The sequence below is a fragment of the Mesoplodon mirus genome, assembly GCF_964341445.2.
Source record: "Mesoplodon mirus genome assembly, chromosome: 14".
NCBI classification, from domain to species: domain Eukaryota; kingdom Metazoa; phylum Chordata; class Mammalia; order Artiodactyla; family Ziphiidae; genus Mesoplodon; species Mesoplodon mirus.
In genome coordinates this window covers 79,499,880-79,514,340 of record NC_138990.1, presented here as the reverse complement: position 1 = coordinate 79,514,340, position 14,461 = coordinate 79,499,880, and the positions used below count along the sequence as shown (strand labels likewise).

At 46.4% G+C, this 14,461-nt stretch overlaps 1 protein-coding gene and 1 long non-coding RNA gene across 2 annotated transcripts in view; one reads left to right on the top strand and one right to left on the bottom strand.

Annotated features, from left to right (window-relative positions):
- Positions 1–14,461, top strand: part of SPRED2 (sprouty related EVH1 domain containing 2) — a 125,168-nt gene that overhangs the window by 107,303 nt on the left and 3,404 nt on the right. The gene's annotated exons all lie outside the window — the stretch shown is intronic.
- Positions 6,584–14,461, bottom strand: part of LOC309815372 — a 62,806-nt gene continuing 54,928 nt past the window's right edge. Inside the window, exons 5-6 of the long non-coding RNA XR_014295850.1 lie at positions 11,969–13,206; positions 6,584–11,513 (exon numbers count right to left, since the gene is read on the bottom strand). This is a non-coding gene — a long non-coding RNA (uncharacterized lncRNA). The remainder of the gene's footprint in view (positions 11,514–11,968; positions 13,207–14,461) is intronic.

The window sequence follows — 14,461 nt, the reverse complement described above, 5'->3', positions numbered from 1 at the left end:
CCAAGAGTATCTTTTATAAGCTGTGTTTGTATTTAATATTTTAAATATTAGTTGCAACCCTTTAAACTTGATTCCCGACCCACTCATCCTGCAACTAGTAATTTGAAAAACACTACTTTGGGAAGACAGAGGTGTGTGAACCCAGCTCCAGCCCTCATGGAGGTAACCGGGTGATCTGGACAGCGATGAGGTGGGCCTGTGAGAAGCTTAGAAGCCAGCACAGACTGTAAAGTGCTCTGGCCCAAGGTCCTTTACAAGGAGGGTTGTGGGGGTCAGAAAAGACCCCTGGGAGCTGAGGCTGGACCGGACCTCGGTGGCATTGGAACAGGGTTTGGGAACAGGCTTCGAGACGGGGAGCGAAGGTGGCAGCTGGGATGCATGTACTGAGTTGCCTGAGCATTTCAGACCCCGACCTGACGTGAGTAGAGAGTGCTTGGGATGGGGGCACGGGGGGGATATGTCAGGAAATGAACTCAGTTGTGCCTCCGCACAGCGGCTGGTGTAACGTGGCTCTGAGCAGGCTTCCTATAGCGCTCCAAGCAGATCCTCTCGACAGTTGGCATGTTGCTTACATCTGTTCCTTTGTCACGTTTTGAGAGACAAACAACAGCAGGCGGGTTAAAAGGTGGCTTCCTGTGCTCCAGAGCAAAACTGTCATTCGCAGCTGCTTCCCAGCTACCTGCCAGAAGTGATTTATGGAAGCAGGAGAGGGCAAGAGGGAACAGGCTGATGATGGAAGCCAGCATCCCTCCTGGTTTTGTCCTTTAATCCACAGGGGATCAATGTGCTGCTCTAGGGTAAGGCCGAATGCCTGGAAGGAAGTATAGAAACAGCCCCGCTGCTTCCAGACACTCGGAAACTCACTGCAGGAGGAGTGCGACTTAATTGCATTCACTATGGGCCCTGGTGTATGTGATCCTTGCCTTCATTCCACTTGTTTACAAACAGGGGCCTATTAATAGGCCTCCCTTCCCCAAGACAAGCCCAGTCATTAAGCCGTTGACTATTAGCAACATCCCATGTAAGGATGGGAGTGTCGTCAGGGGCTAATGCGCCAGGTTTCCTGTTTGTTCACGAGCTCCCTGTTGTGAGACATTTTGTCCTAAGAAATCGGGGAGATTTCTGAAAGCTGGAGCCATGGAAGAGAGCAGCTGCGTTAACTCCTGTGTAGCCTATAGCTTCCCAAGGTTTGTTGCGTTCTAAAACTTACATTGGTAAGACAGATGTTTAGAACTTGGAACTCATTTATTATAGAAAGAGTATAAATGGTGATAGACCCTCTTACAGCTTATGATGAGCCAGAATGAGAATTTTCTAAGAGAACAGTGTATGTGGGAGAAATCCTTTAGAGGCATAACTTGAGGAACCGGGAGTAGATCTTTTGTTTCTGCTGCTGGAACCAGGGGTTTCCCTCTTTTCAGGGGATTCCTTGGGACCGGGAGGAAGATAGGACACTGGACAATATATGGATGCACGTTCCACGTTGGGGGATGAAGTGGAGGAAGGGGCACCCCCATATCCACCGTGGAGAAGTTGTTGGGCTTGGGTGCTCGCCAAGCCTGGGCTGTCTTATACTTTCCTGACTCTCAGCCCCTAAACCAGCCTGTCCCCCTGACTTCTCAGGATGGTAATTAGCATCCAGCTTAGCATGTGTACACGCGTGTGCAGACACATACACACATCCTCTGCCCATGCGTCTTGCCAGTCGCCAACACATTGCCTCGGCAGTCATCCCACGCCTCTCCTGCCACCAGCCTGGTGTGTCCACATCTTTCCTGATGGAGCCACCACCAGAGACTCCAGATTAGCCACTGCTCTGATTTTCTGAGTCTTGGGCTATTGATCCATCTAGGTGTCTTAGTATTTCTCCCTGAACCGACTGTGATTGTTCTCTCTTCTTTCAAATCCCATAGTACTCTTGTTTATTTCTCTCTTGCTACTTGAAAGCCTGTTGCTTTTTTTGGTTTTCGTATTTTAACTGCTGAATGAATGACTCTTCATCTAATTAGAAGCAGTCCTCATGATAGTCTCTAGTCCTCATGATAGTCTCTACAACCTTATAAAGCTTTGCTGCATAGGTGCTCAATAAATGGTTGCTCTGAACCCCAGTATAGTATGTAACAATCATAGGGTTTCATATTTTACTCATTGGCTTTATTGCTATCCTGGGGGACCATCTAAAGGTGGGTGATTTTGAGGGATTCTCAGTAGCTTCATGTCATAGTTTTCTCGCTGTGTTTTCCGACGCATCTACAACTAGGAGAAGAGCTCCAAGCATCATCACCCGCTCTAAGCCTTTGGCTTTTCATGTTCCTTGTTGCCTTCCACCCCTCACGGTCTTCTCTGCTCCCTGGGAGACCTCAGGTACCGTGATCCATCCAGGTGCACGCAAATCCCTAGGTAGCCAGGGTGTGCCCAGCATTAAATATGGATGTGGGAGGGAATTCCAGTGTCTGAGCCATTTGGTACAAATTTGTAAGATGAGTAATGGAGAGGGTATAAAGCAACGACAACAAAGGCTAGTGTTCTGTGGCGGGCATTTGGGGGCCCTGTTGAGAGTCAGCCCGCTCTCATCCGTGCCTCTGGCAGACAGCTTTTCATTTCTCTCCCCAGAGCCGGGGAGCCTTGAGAGGGACAGAATGGAAGGACCCTCGAGAGTCTATCCCTCTGTTGTGCTTTTGTCTTGTGGGGGAGACACGTGCTCGGCGTGTCTTGTGGAGGAGGCCCACGTGCCCTTGAGAGATGGACAGTGTAGCTCCGCGGAGAGGCCGAGTTGCTTTGCTCCCCAGCTTAGGACTGACATTCTCCTGGCGCCCTACAGTTGAAGACTCTGGGCCCAGAGGGTTTGGGGCCCACAAGGAAGGGGGGTCATCGGGGATGGGGAGGCAGTGAGTACAGGGACTATATAGAACTAGAGAGGCTCTGGGTTTTATAGTCATTTAATGAACAATTTTCCAAGTTCTTATTTTGTAGGATTGGATCCATTGAAACCTGGTGGTTTCTTTACTGCTGCAGAGCTCTAAAATCATTTACAAATATTAGTAGCATCTTCATAGCTAGACAAGGAGAATTTTAATGCGATCTTGGGAGAATGCAGCTGCAGGGTACACGTACTTCCAGAGCAGGCTCGTCGAGAATCTGTGGTCAAGTGCTGTCGGCGCTTCAGCTGTCATTGTGCTGAGTGGCTGGATTCTGTCTCTAAAGCTGGGGGATTAGGGAAATATTTGCTTTATAGAAAGATGCTTGGGGTGTATAAAATAGCTAAGTCTTCATCTTCCATAATAAGAAGGCCTTAAATAATATCCAAAGCTGCAAAGCAGGAAAGAGTAGTATTAACAAGATGCTGTTTAAAAAGATGGAGAGAGAAATACAAGGAGAAAGAGCCACAAGAATTTATTTCTCTGGGGAGTGAGAAGCTGAGATGGGGAGGGGTGAGATCGCTACTTGAGATATTAAATGATATACACGTATTGATTTTTTTTTAAGAAAGAAAAAAATAAGAGGGAGTTTTCTCAAAAAGGCGGGGAGGGGGTTGGTCAAGGGAGGAGGAGGAATCCAGCAATCCTGATTTCCCGCATCTGGGGGTTTAAAGAGATTGAAGAGACTCAACAGAGGTTGAGTTGTGTGGCTCTCGGTGCTCTTCTTCCGGCTGTTTTTTTCTGCCTAGTGTTAGGAAGCAGTGTGTCCACCATGGAAATAATGGCACATTAAAGGTAGGAGACCTGACAAGAGTTAGCTGGAAATGTTTGGCTTGCAAGGAGGTGAGCATAGCTGTAGACGTGCCAACGCCTCAGAATTCTAGGTCTTGGAATTGGAAGGGATTTTTTCATGTCAGCTGAGCCAGCCTCCTTCCTTCTGGCAAACAAAGTAGGATTTGCCTCATTTTATAGACACAAGTCGTGAAGTCAGATGGGCGACTTGCCTAAGATGACACAGCCAGTTCATAGTGGAGGGGCAATGAACACCCTCTCCTCACTTACCCCGTTCACCACTGCCGTTTTGCTCTACGTTTGTTGAATAATCATATGTATGGTATTTCAGCTCTATTTTTTATGTCAACCTTATGCAAGAGTTATGTTTTAGGTTCTCCTGGACCCAAGTTGGAAAGGGGAGAAGAGATAAGAGAATAAATATGTAACCAGTGCCCCGTGTGGCCCATTCATGTGACAGACTTGGAGCCTGAGAGTGTGTTACAGCCTAGAAGTCCCCAGAATAGCAATAGGAAGGCCGGCCCTATATGAGGTTTTTTTTCTTTTTTTCTTTTTTCTTTATTTGGCTCTGCCGGGTCTTAGTTGCGGCACGCAGTATCTTTTAGTCGCGGCATGTGGGATCTTTAGTTGTGGCATGCGAACACTTAGTTGTGACATGTGGGATCTAGTTCCCTGACCAGGGATCGAACCCGGGCCCCCTGCATTGGGAGTGCAGAGTCTTAGCCACTGGACCACTAGGGAAGTCCCTATAAGGTTTTGATTTATTTTCCCACCTCCAAGGTTTATTCTCCCACCTCAGTATTGCTTCTGGATTTGGGCAGCACTTCTCAATAGGGATTCCTAATGAACCCCTCACACTTTACAGCATCCATCCTATGTAACGAGTTAACTTCTCTCTTGTGCACCTAGAATAGGACTAACTGTGTACCGTCATTTGCAGAATCGAGAAGAGTCATTCATAGCATTTTGTGTGGGTCGGAATTCTCTCCTAGAACCCAGTTAAGAAAGGCTGGTTGGGATATATGTATATGTATAGCTTATTCACTTTGTTATAAAGCAGAAACTAACACACCATCGTAAAGCAATTATACTCCAATAAAGATGTTAACCAGCCTTTCTTTTTTTTTTTTCTTTTTTTGTTTATGTTGTGGTGTTTCATCATCCTTTCATTGTTTAGGTAGGCAGTCCTCCTTCACGTAGGAAACATGTCTTTTACAGCACTGTCAGATTTTAGCCATGTTTTTGCCCAGACTGGAAAACGTGGTTCTTCGTCGTGCCCTATGCTTGAACCCTTGATATCCTGTTCCTCACAAGCTGCATTTGATTACTTTCTGGCTATTCAGAGCAGTTGCTCCTAATGACATCTCCAACCCCTCCCGTCCACTTCAGGTATTTTCTAAAGCGTGGCTAGAACATGTGGTTGAAACCAAAGTATGAAGCAGTAATTTGTCTTGTCCTAGATGAGCTTTTGAGTCTTTGCAAGTTGTGGTTATTTTCATTCTTGATTAAGTAGAAAAAAATGAATTTGTGGAATTCTGTAAATATCAAGCTTTCACTTATAGAATCAGAAGACTGCAGCATACCACAAAATTTTCCTTTTCTTGAAGAGTTTTTTCCACCTAATCCATCCCCAACACACATTAAAACTGAAGGCAAATCTACCAGTTTTGTAATAAATGGGGTTCGTTCACTGATTTTCTAAGACAGGGGATGTTTTTAAAAGGTAAAGTGGCATGTGACTCCTGTTTGTGCAGAGTTTGGAGGTTGGGGAGAGGCCAGGAGTCTAAAGTTGGTTCTGCCATTAATTAGCTGTGATCATTGATCCTTTTGGACTCAAAACCTTCCCAGGGTGAAATATTTCCTTTGAGTTACTGTTTGCTGGCCCAAGGGGAGGAGAAGGAAAGGCACTGTGGTGTGGAGCTATCCCTGGCACTGTGCCCTGCACTTTCATGTATGTTACTGTATTTGGTCCTCACAACTGACCATGAGGTACTTATTGACACTTCCATTTCTGCAGATAAAGTCCCCAAGGCTCAGAGAGGTGAAGCAACTTGTGCTCAGTTCCATACACTGTTCACCTAGAATGCAAACCCCAAATCTGCTTGCTGCCTTTCAGAGAACTTTAAGAAAAGGAAATATTTATTCAATAAGTTTCAATAGATTTCGCATATGAAATATACCAGATTCTCATCATTGCCAAAGAGCCGCCTAAATAATGGACTTTTCAACTAGTACATTGGCTTAAAACCTCAACTGACTTCTTCAGTGGCACTATGGGGTTCTCTTGTGCCCGCCTGAGACCCCCAGTCTCATTTTAGAAGATCAGTTGATCAAAAATGTTTCTGTTGGGCTTCCCTGGTGGCGCAGTGGTTGAGGGTCCGCCTGCCGATGCAGGGGACACGGGTTCGTGCCCCGGTCCGGGAAGATCCCACATGCCATGGAGCGGCTGGGCCCGTGAGCCATGGCTGCTTAGCCTGCACGTCTGGAGCCTGTGCTCCGCAGCGGGAGAGGACACAACAGTGAGAGGCCCACGTACCGCAAAAAAAAAAAAAAAGTTTCTGTTGTTTTTACCCTTGGAATTAAGGGAGTGGGATAGAGTGGTGCAGGGAGAGAATAAGTAAAAGAGAAAATAGGTTGAAAATGTAAATTATGTCTACAGAGTTTGACTAGTGAAACTAATGTATGGCGGTTTGTTAAGAAAAGCAAAAATGTTTTGGGGGAAGGACAGCTATGCTTTGTGGATGACACCAGGGAGCGGCGTCCCATTAATGCTGCTGGCTGAGACCCAGCACTGCATGGGGTGGCATGGAAGTTCTCAGAAGATGGGTGGGAGCTGCTTTATCTTCTGAATGCCAGTAATTATCAAGCTCACATTGCACAGTAAGAGGAGGATCTTTTTATTCAACACGTAATACCTACAGTGGCTAAATTAAAGCAATTAAATGTCTAAGGTTCAAACAAAAGCTTTGAAATGCTCTCAATTTCAGGAAGCCCAAAGGCATTTTGGTAGTCCACCAACTTGTGTCTTTCTTCACTTACACATGTATCATCTCATCTTTTTAAGCTGTGGATAGTAATATACTACTATTTCCATTTTATTAATTCATGCAGAGTACATGTTCAAGGTTACCTGAAACCCGCTTCCTGATCACAGCCCTGCCAGTGAAGCTAAGCTGTGGCTTTATCAGAGTCCTTTCCTTTCATGTCAGAATTTCACCTAATTTCAAAATTTAGAAACATAAAACTTTTTTTCCTATAAATTTATTTATTAATTTATTTTTATTTTTGGCTGCGTTGGGTCTTCGTTGCTGCGCGCAGGCTTTCTCTAGTTGTGGCGAGCGGGGGCTACTCTTCCTTGTGGTGTGCAGGCTTCTCATTGCAGTGGCTTCTCTTGTTGCGGAGCATGGGCTCTAGAGTACGCAGGCTTCAGTAGTTGTGGCGCGCGGGTTTAGTTGCTCCACGGCATGTAGGATCTTCCCGGACCAGGGCTCGAACCCGTGTCCCCTGCATTGGCAGACAGATTCTTAACCACTGCGCCACCAGGGAAGACCCTTTTTTTTAAATGTGTGGGAATTTTGGTTTTGTTGTTGTTTTTCACCGTAGAAGAATGCCCACTTTATCTATCCTCCGGGTCCTGGACAGAATACTGTCTTAGAGTCTAGGACAGAGTCATCTCCTTTCCCCTCACCAGCAGCCTCTTAGACCCACACTGCCTGCTAGCTGGAGCCATAAAAGATTTCCTGCTCTGCTTGCCTCTTTGAAAGAGGACACCTGGAACCAATGTAGGCCCTGAGGACAGGTGAGCCAGTGTGACCTGTTGACAGAATGGGGGACAAGTTCCTGTTTACCAAAGGGAAAAGGATTAGCCATAGGCCTGCCGGTCTAACAGCTACTGAGGGGAAAGGCTTGCTTTGCTGAAGAGTTAGAAACAACAGCTCAGCACCAAACCACTGGAGCCGGCAGTCTCCTGACGCCCAGCACAGTTTACTGTCTTCTGAGAGGCAGAAGATGCCCAGACTTCCATGAGATCAGTCTCATCTCCCAGCCCGAGGCTGAGAAGAATGCTATATACTTATATATAAATGCATGTGTGTATACATGCTTTTTAAAAAAATAAAATGGAAGCCCCTGCAACAGGAAGAATATTGAATATTGCTTTGGTCGTATCAGTGGCTGAAATCTATTTTGGTGGTAGATTGCAGTAAAAATAATACAAATTGGGGTCATAACTACTAGCTAGCCATCTTTAAAAATTCAAAACATCAGGAATTCCCTGGCGGTCCAGTAGTTAGGACTCTGCACTGCCACTGCAGGGGGCCCAGGTTCGATCCCTGGTCGGGGAACTAAGATCCTGCAAGCCACAGGGCGCAGCCAAGAAAAAAAAATTCCGCAGCATCTACAAGACAGGGCAGAATTCTACTTTTATCAGTCTGAATTAATCCTGCAGCTTTTTCCCCAATATGGTGATGACTTCTTATTTTATATATTTTTCATTGAGGTATAGTTGGCATACATCCTGTGGCTCTTGAATCAACTAAGCAGTCGTCTTAGACTCCGCTGTAATGTTCTGAGGAGGAAGCCAGAACGATTACACATAAAACTTTTAGAACTCAAACAGACCTTGGAGATCATCCAGGGCGACTCCCTGTTTTACACATGAGGACACTGAGGCCCACAGAGGTTAACAACTGGCCCAAGACATGTGGCCTAGCCTGGCCTGGAGTCGAGGCTTCCCAGTTCCCTCTGAGTAGTGCTATTTTTGCTTAACGTTTCTGTATGATTCCTGGATGGCGCAGATTAGCTCCTTAAACAGTTTCTTCACTTTGTTTTCTATGCCTTATTCAGAACACATAGGCCTGTCACTCTCCAGAAATGGCTGCTCGGATAAGGCTTGGCTCTACGAGCTGCATGTTCACATCAGCTCATGTGCTCCTGGGGATACAGAGAGGATCAAGCAGCTGTACTTGTTTGCTTGCCTCTCTGGAGGTGGCATCCATCCCATTTGTCTTCATCCCCAAGAGGGAGAAGAAAATTAATGGTTGGTTGCCAGCCTTCCAGTGTTTTCCCTACCAGTGTGGACTTGATCAGGCTGGTCGTGTCTCTATTTTATTAAGGTTGGAGGGGCCCACTCTTTCATGTTAGTACCCTCTGACTCTCGCTTCCACCTCCCTTCCCTTTCTTGTCTCAGCCTCCTGTGCTTCCTTATTAAACGCTTGTCTCAGATTACTGCCTTTAGGACCAAGCCATGCAAAGCTTATTACTCAAAATACGTGTTTTAATATAACCACAGAAAAAATTGAAAATGTAGTCAAAGGTATACCCCTTAAAAGGGGGACGAAATTTAGGTGGTTAAGAAACGTAACTCCCATACATAAAATAGATACGCAACAAGGATGTACTGTATAGCACAAGGAACCATATTTAATATCTCATAATAACCTCTAATGGAAAATAATCTGAAAAAATGTATGTGTCTGAATCACTTTGCTGTACACCTGAAACTAACACAATATTGTAAATCAACTGTACTTCAATTTTTTTTTTTAAAGAACTCCCATGTTATAGATATCGTTCCAAAGTATAGAAAAAGGTAGCAAACTGCCTAGCTCAGCTGACAGGACTAGCGTTAACACTGCTGCAAAAATGAGCAAGACGAGCTCAAGGAGAGGAAAAACAGGGGCCAAACTCACTTATGAATCTAGACGTAAAGTTTTAAAGTAAAATATTACCAAATCACATCAAATATTTATAAAACAAATGTAATGAAAGACCAGTAGAGTAGATCATATCCCAGGCATGCAAAGATGGTTTATATTAGCAAAGTTTAACTGTTTGATTCATACATTAATAAAACAAAGGTGAAAGACTGTAGTCATCTCAATAGACACAGAAAAACCATCTGGCTACATCCAACATCTTTTGGTGAAAACTCTTAGCAATCTAGAATCCAAGGAAACTTTTGGAACTTTATAAATTTATTTATTTTATTTATTTTTGGCTGCTTTGGGTCTTTGTTGCCGCACGTGGGCTTTCTCTAGTTGCGGCGAGCGGGGGCTACTCTTCGTTGCAGTGCGCGTGCTTCTCACTGTGGTGGCTTCTCTTGTTTCAGAGCATGGGCTCTAGGAGCATGGGCTTCAGTAGTTGTGGCATGAGGGCTCAGTAGTTGCGGCTCACAGGCTCTAGAGCTCAGGCTCAGTAGTTTGACACACGGGCTTAGTTGCTCCACGGCATGTGGGATCTTCCTGGACCAGGGCTTGAACCCGTGTCCCCTGCATTGGCAGGGGGATTCTTAACCACTGCACCACCAGGAAAGTCCAAAACTTTGGGAACTTCATAATCACTCCAGTTATCTGGAAACATTATATATAATAGAGGATCATTAGAAGTCCCACCAAAGTTAGGTTCAAGACAAACAGAGCCATTCTGTTTTTCCATATCATGCTGGAAACCCTGGCAAAATGTAGTAAGGCAAGAAAAAGAAGGTACAAATATTGGAAAGGAGACCAGACTATCTTTCGTGGGTGACAGGATTTGCTTAGAAAAGTCCAGAGAATCACTGGATAAAGCATTTTAAGTTTTATGAGTTAAGCAAGGGGACCCAATCGCAGGATCAGTGACTTTTCTATATAATCAGTAGTAACTGTTTAGAAAATGGAAATGCTTAATCTCATTTCGCTTTTGCAGTAACCCTGAGGACAGTTTTTGTTCCATTTTGCAGATGTGAAAACTGGAGTTAGAGGTCACCTTGACCAAAATCAGACAACTTATAATTAGCAGAGAATTGATTCAAATCTAGTCTGCCTGGGCTGAGACCCTGTTTTTCAGCCTTTTAACATTCCATCGCATTTCTGTTGTTCAGTGCCTCATGTTAGGTTACAGCCTTCTTAATTGGACATCTTTTTAACAGAGCATTGACACTGAGCTGGAGTCGAACGCAAACCCAGAGGCAAGTGTTTTTGGCGGGTACGTTTGCAGGTGACAGTGGTTGTGCGCACTGCTTCACGTCACACAGGACCTCCTACAAGCGGGTGGCGCCGCAGTGGCAGTGTCTGGCCTTGTTCACAGTGGGTGGCATCAAAGCCTGGCTCTGCCTGCTCTCTCTGACTCAGGAAGCCTGCCGCTGAAGCCACCCCACTAAGGAGCCTGAGGTCCCCAGAGGACCTCTGCTTTTGTTCTTCTTGAGCTCAAACCTGCAGCACTTCTGAGATTCCCTTGCCCCACCAGCAAGGCGAGCTGAAAACGCAGCCAGTCTTTCCAGGTTGAAGGTGAAGCTCTCGAATTGATAGGTTGCTGGGTGTCATTAGCTTGTGCACAGAAGTAACAGAGGCATGTTCTAGAATCTTGCTTGTTGATGTGCAGATGTGCACAGCCTAGTGGCTGCTTTTCTCCACGAGCAGAGAAGGGGGCACCAGTCCAGAGGTACTTGTGATGAAAAGTTTTTTCCTCTTGCCTCTCTTGGAGATACCGATAGTACATTCCTTCTGTTGGTAGGTCACTTGAGCCTCTTGACAAGATTTATCTGATAGCAGAGATGGGAAGCCTCAGCTTCCGAAGGAACCTCTCCTGCGTGCTCTAAGCCCAGAGCAGGCGGGCGGGGCGAGGCTGTGGGCTGGGCTGGGACCTCCCTGCAGGAGGCGGTAAACTGGGGGCACGCCTCAGCCTTCTGGCTTCCCCGCTCCTCTGTACAGATTTGTCATCAGATTAGGAGAATTAGAAAGGCCTTTCTCAGTCTTACGTTCTCTGAATTGTCAGAAAATTGTCCAGGAAACTTTGCACCTTACAGTGGGAAGAGGCTGGTCCGGGCTGGGGAGGAAAGGTGGGAGCATCAGAAGGGAGAGTCTGATTGATTGGCTGAGGAGTACTAGGAAATACCGGGTGTGCCTCGTTTCTCAGAATGACTTTCCCTACATTGTTAACCTGGACACAGGTCACAGAAAACAGGGTGGATTCAGGTGACTAACCCCAGGCGACAGATGTGTTAACTGAGTTTCCAAGAACTAAATGGCGAGTGCGTATTACAGTGTTTAATACGAGGGTAGCTTCTAACCTAAGACGTGCCTGGCCCATGGGTGTTGGATAAGAGTTTAACCCTTGAGATTTGAGTCATACTGAAGGGCCCTTATCTACTCATTCAGAAAGTATTTATTGAGATCTGTAGAAACCTTTGTATTCTGAGGCACCATCCCCTTTTCTCCTGAGTTTGTATGAGTCAGGGCGCACCGTCTTACTTTGAATAGTTGTACTCGTATTAATCTCACCAAGATTAACACAAAGCAGGCACTGGCATGGGCTCTCCTGGGCTTGCGAAGCAGCGATGTGGTGCGTTGAGATCCCACCGGGCTTGGCGGGCAGGGTCTGCATTTCAGTCCAGCTCTGCCAGTGGTTGCCTGCCACCGGTCGGCAGGATCCCGAATTCCTCCGAGTCTCTGTTTTCCTGTGTGTGATGTGGAGACAATATTTTGCCTGCAGTGGTGTTCACATGTAGCCAGGGCCTGACACATCATAAGCCCTCACATAATGTGAGACGTTATGGGTTGTTTGCTTTGTCTTACTGTCAGCTTACAACCACCGGTGTGTTAAAAGAGGGAGGCAGGATCTCCAAAGACATAAGGAAAGGGTGGGTGAGAGTTGGAGAACAGACCAGAGTTTGGAAGAAAGTAAAAATTCTTGTGTATCAGTCTGGTCTCTTTCAGTTACTGGGATTTGAGGGGTAAATAGCAACTCTTCCCTATCTGAGTTCTGAACCAATTGAGAAAAAATGATAGGAGACCTGTCTTTACTGATGATGTTAGTGCTGGCTTACACCTGTGGGAAGTGGACATTCCAGGAATGGACCCCAGGATTAGATAGACCTGCCCTACCAGGCACATGTGTGCTGGGTCTCCACACCCTCCCCACAGTGGGGTGGGCCCTCGACCTCCAAGTAGACCGCACAGTCCCAAGAATGGTTGCCAGCGCATGCAATTTGCCAGTTGGGTGGCTCCCAAGAGGTAGAGGAGGGAAGTAAGTAGCAGGCTCTGGACACCCTGTTCCATTCCACCTGCTGCAGAGGAGTGAGGCGAGAGAGAGGCCAGGAATGTGATGCAGGTGGAAGGCTGCCACAGAGAAGGAATCCGGAATGGGGGAAAGGTGCACCCAAGGGACGAACCCAATGCATTCTGGGTTAAATTATCAAAGGGAATTGGCTCTTATCTTCGGGACATCTTAGGGTGGATCAGGATTCAGGCTTGGCTGGATCCAGAAGCTCAAGTGGTGTCTGCGGGGGCCTTCTTCCCTTGGTTTTGCCTCACTTCATCCTCGCATAGTTTCTTTCCCTGCCGCCTCACCAGGATTCCAGGCTTACAGGACCCTTAGCTCTTAACTTCAGAGATAGAGACAGACAGCATCTTTTCTTACCTCTTCATCAGAAATCTCTCTGTATTACCTCAGGGAGGACTGTGTGTGTGTCCACATCTGAATTAGTCACTGGATTGTGGGACTGGAAACAGCATCAGCCCTGCATCACATGAACCAAACAGAATCAAAGAAAAATCCAGGAGGGTTGGGTTTCCAAAGACATGCTGCACATGTCCACCAGGTTTTAAAAATTAACGTCAGTTGTGCTGCATAATGGAAATACGGGTGTCTTTTCTTTTTCCTGGATACGTGTACTCCCATTTTTCTAAGCATTTATTACTTTATAAATGGGGGGGAATAACTTTTATAAGTCTCTTTGTTTTAACCTTACCTTGCTCTCTGGAGGATCTATGACATGAACAAAAAACAGGAAAATAAAAGGAGATAAATAAGCAAATACGATAAGGGGAATATAAGAGTGAGAAGCAACAGCCAAGGAGTTCCTAGATATTTACCAGAAATATGACACCTAGATATCAAGGAAAATCTTTTCATTTACTTGTGGGAAAAAAGGGGGGGTCCATCACTCTAAGGAAGTACAGGTGTAGTGAGAATTCTGAGGGGCCCTGGTCTTAAAGGCAGTTGCCAGCTGCACTTGACAAAAGCCTTTATGAGCATACTTGACAAAAGCCTTTATGAGCATGTGGCTCCTGGGCCCCAGGGATGTGGAGAGTGACCATCACCTGGGGTCACCAGGGAGCATGAAGCACTTAGGTGGTGGGCATACAGGGAAGCGAAGGGGGCCTGTGCTCTGTCCACAGCCACAGTCCATTCTGATAGCTGATCACCTTCCTAAGACACCATCATGGAGGCTCCAATCTGAACTTGTCGCCTCTACTGGGAAAACAGCTCTGCTTTCACTCTCCAGAGATGGTGACCCCCAGGCTTGCCTCCGAGCCAAAGATTACAAAATTTCTTCCTGGAAAGCCAGTACCCATGATACCCCTGAGGTATCCTTCATCTCTGAGACGTCCCCAGGCTGGGATTAGCCCCACAAAGGAACATATGGGTTTGATTGTTGCTTGTTTGCATCTCCTCTGCTTACCCGAGGACCTCGCAGCCAGGGCCACAAACAGGTGACCATTCTTGATCCCAGCTGGAGCGCACCAGCAGGAGGCCTGGTGCGGTGAGCCCTTCCCCAAAGCCGGTCACTGCTCCCACAGTTTGAGAAAACAAACCCAGCTTTCCAGGGTCTGTGGCTGGGTTTCTCTGCCCGCTGTATTTAAACAACCTGGCCCTTCAGGGGTCCTCCAGCCTCCCATAGCCAGGATAAACTCAAGATTCTGGGGAGTCCAGCGAGACGCCACCAGTGTGCGTAGACGGTGTGTTAGGTTTTTGTGCGGGTTTGGTTTTTG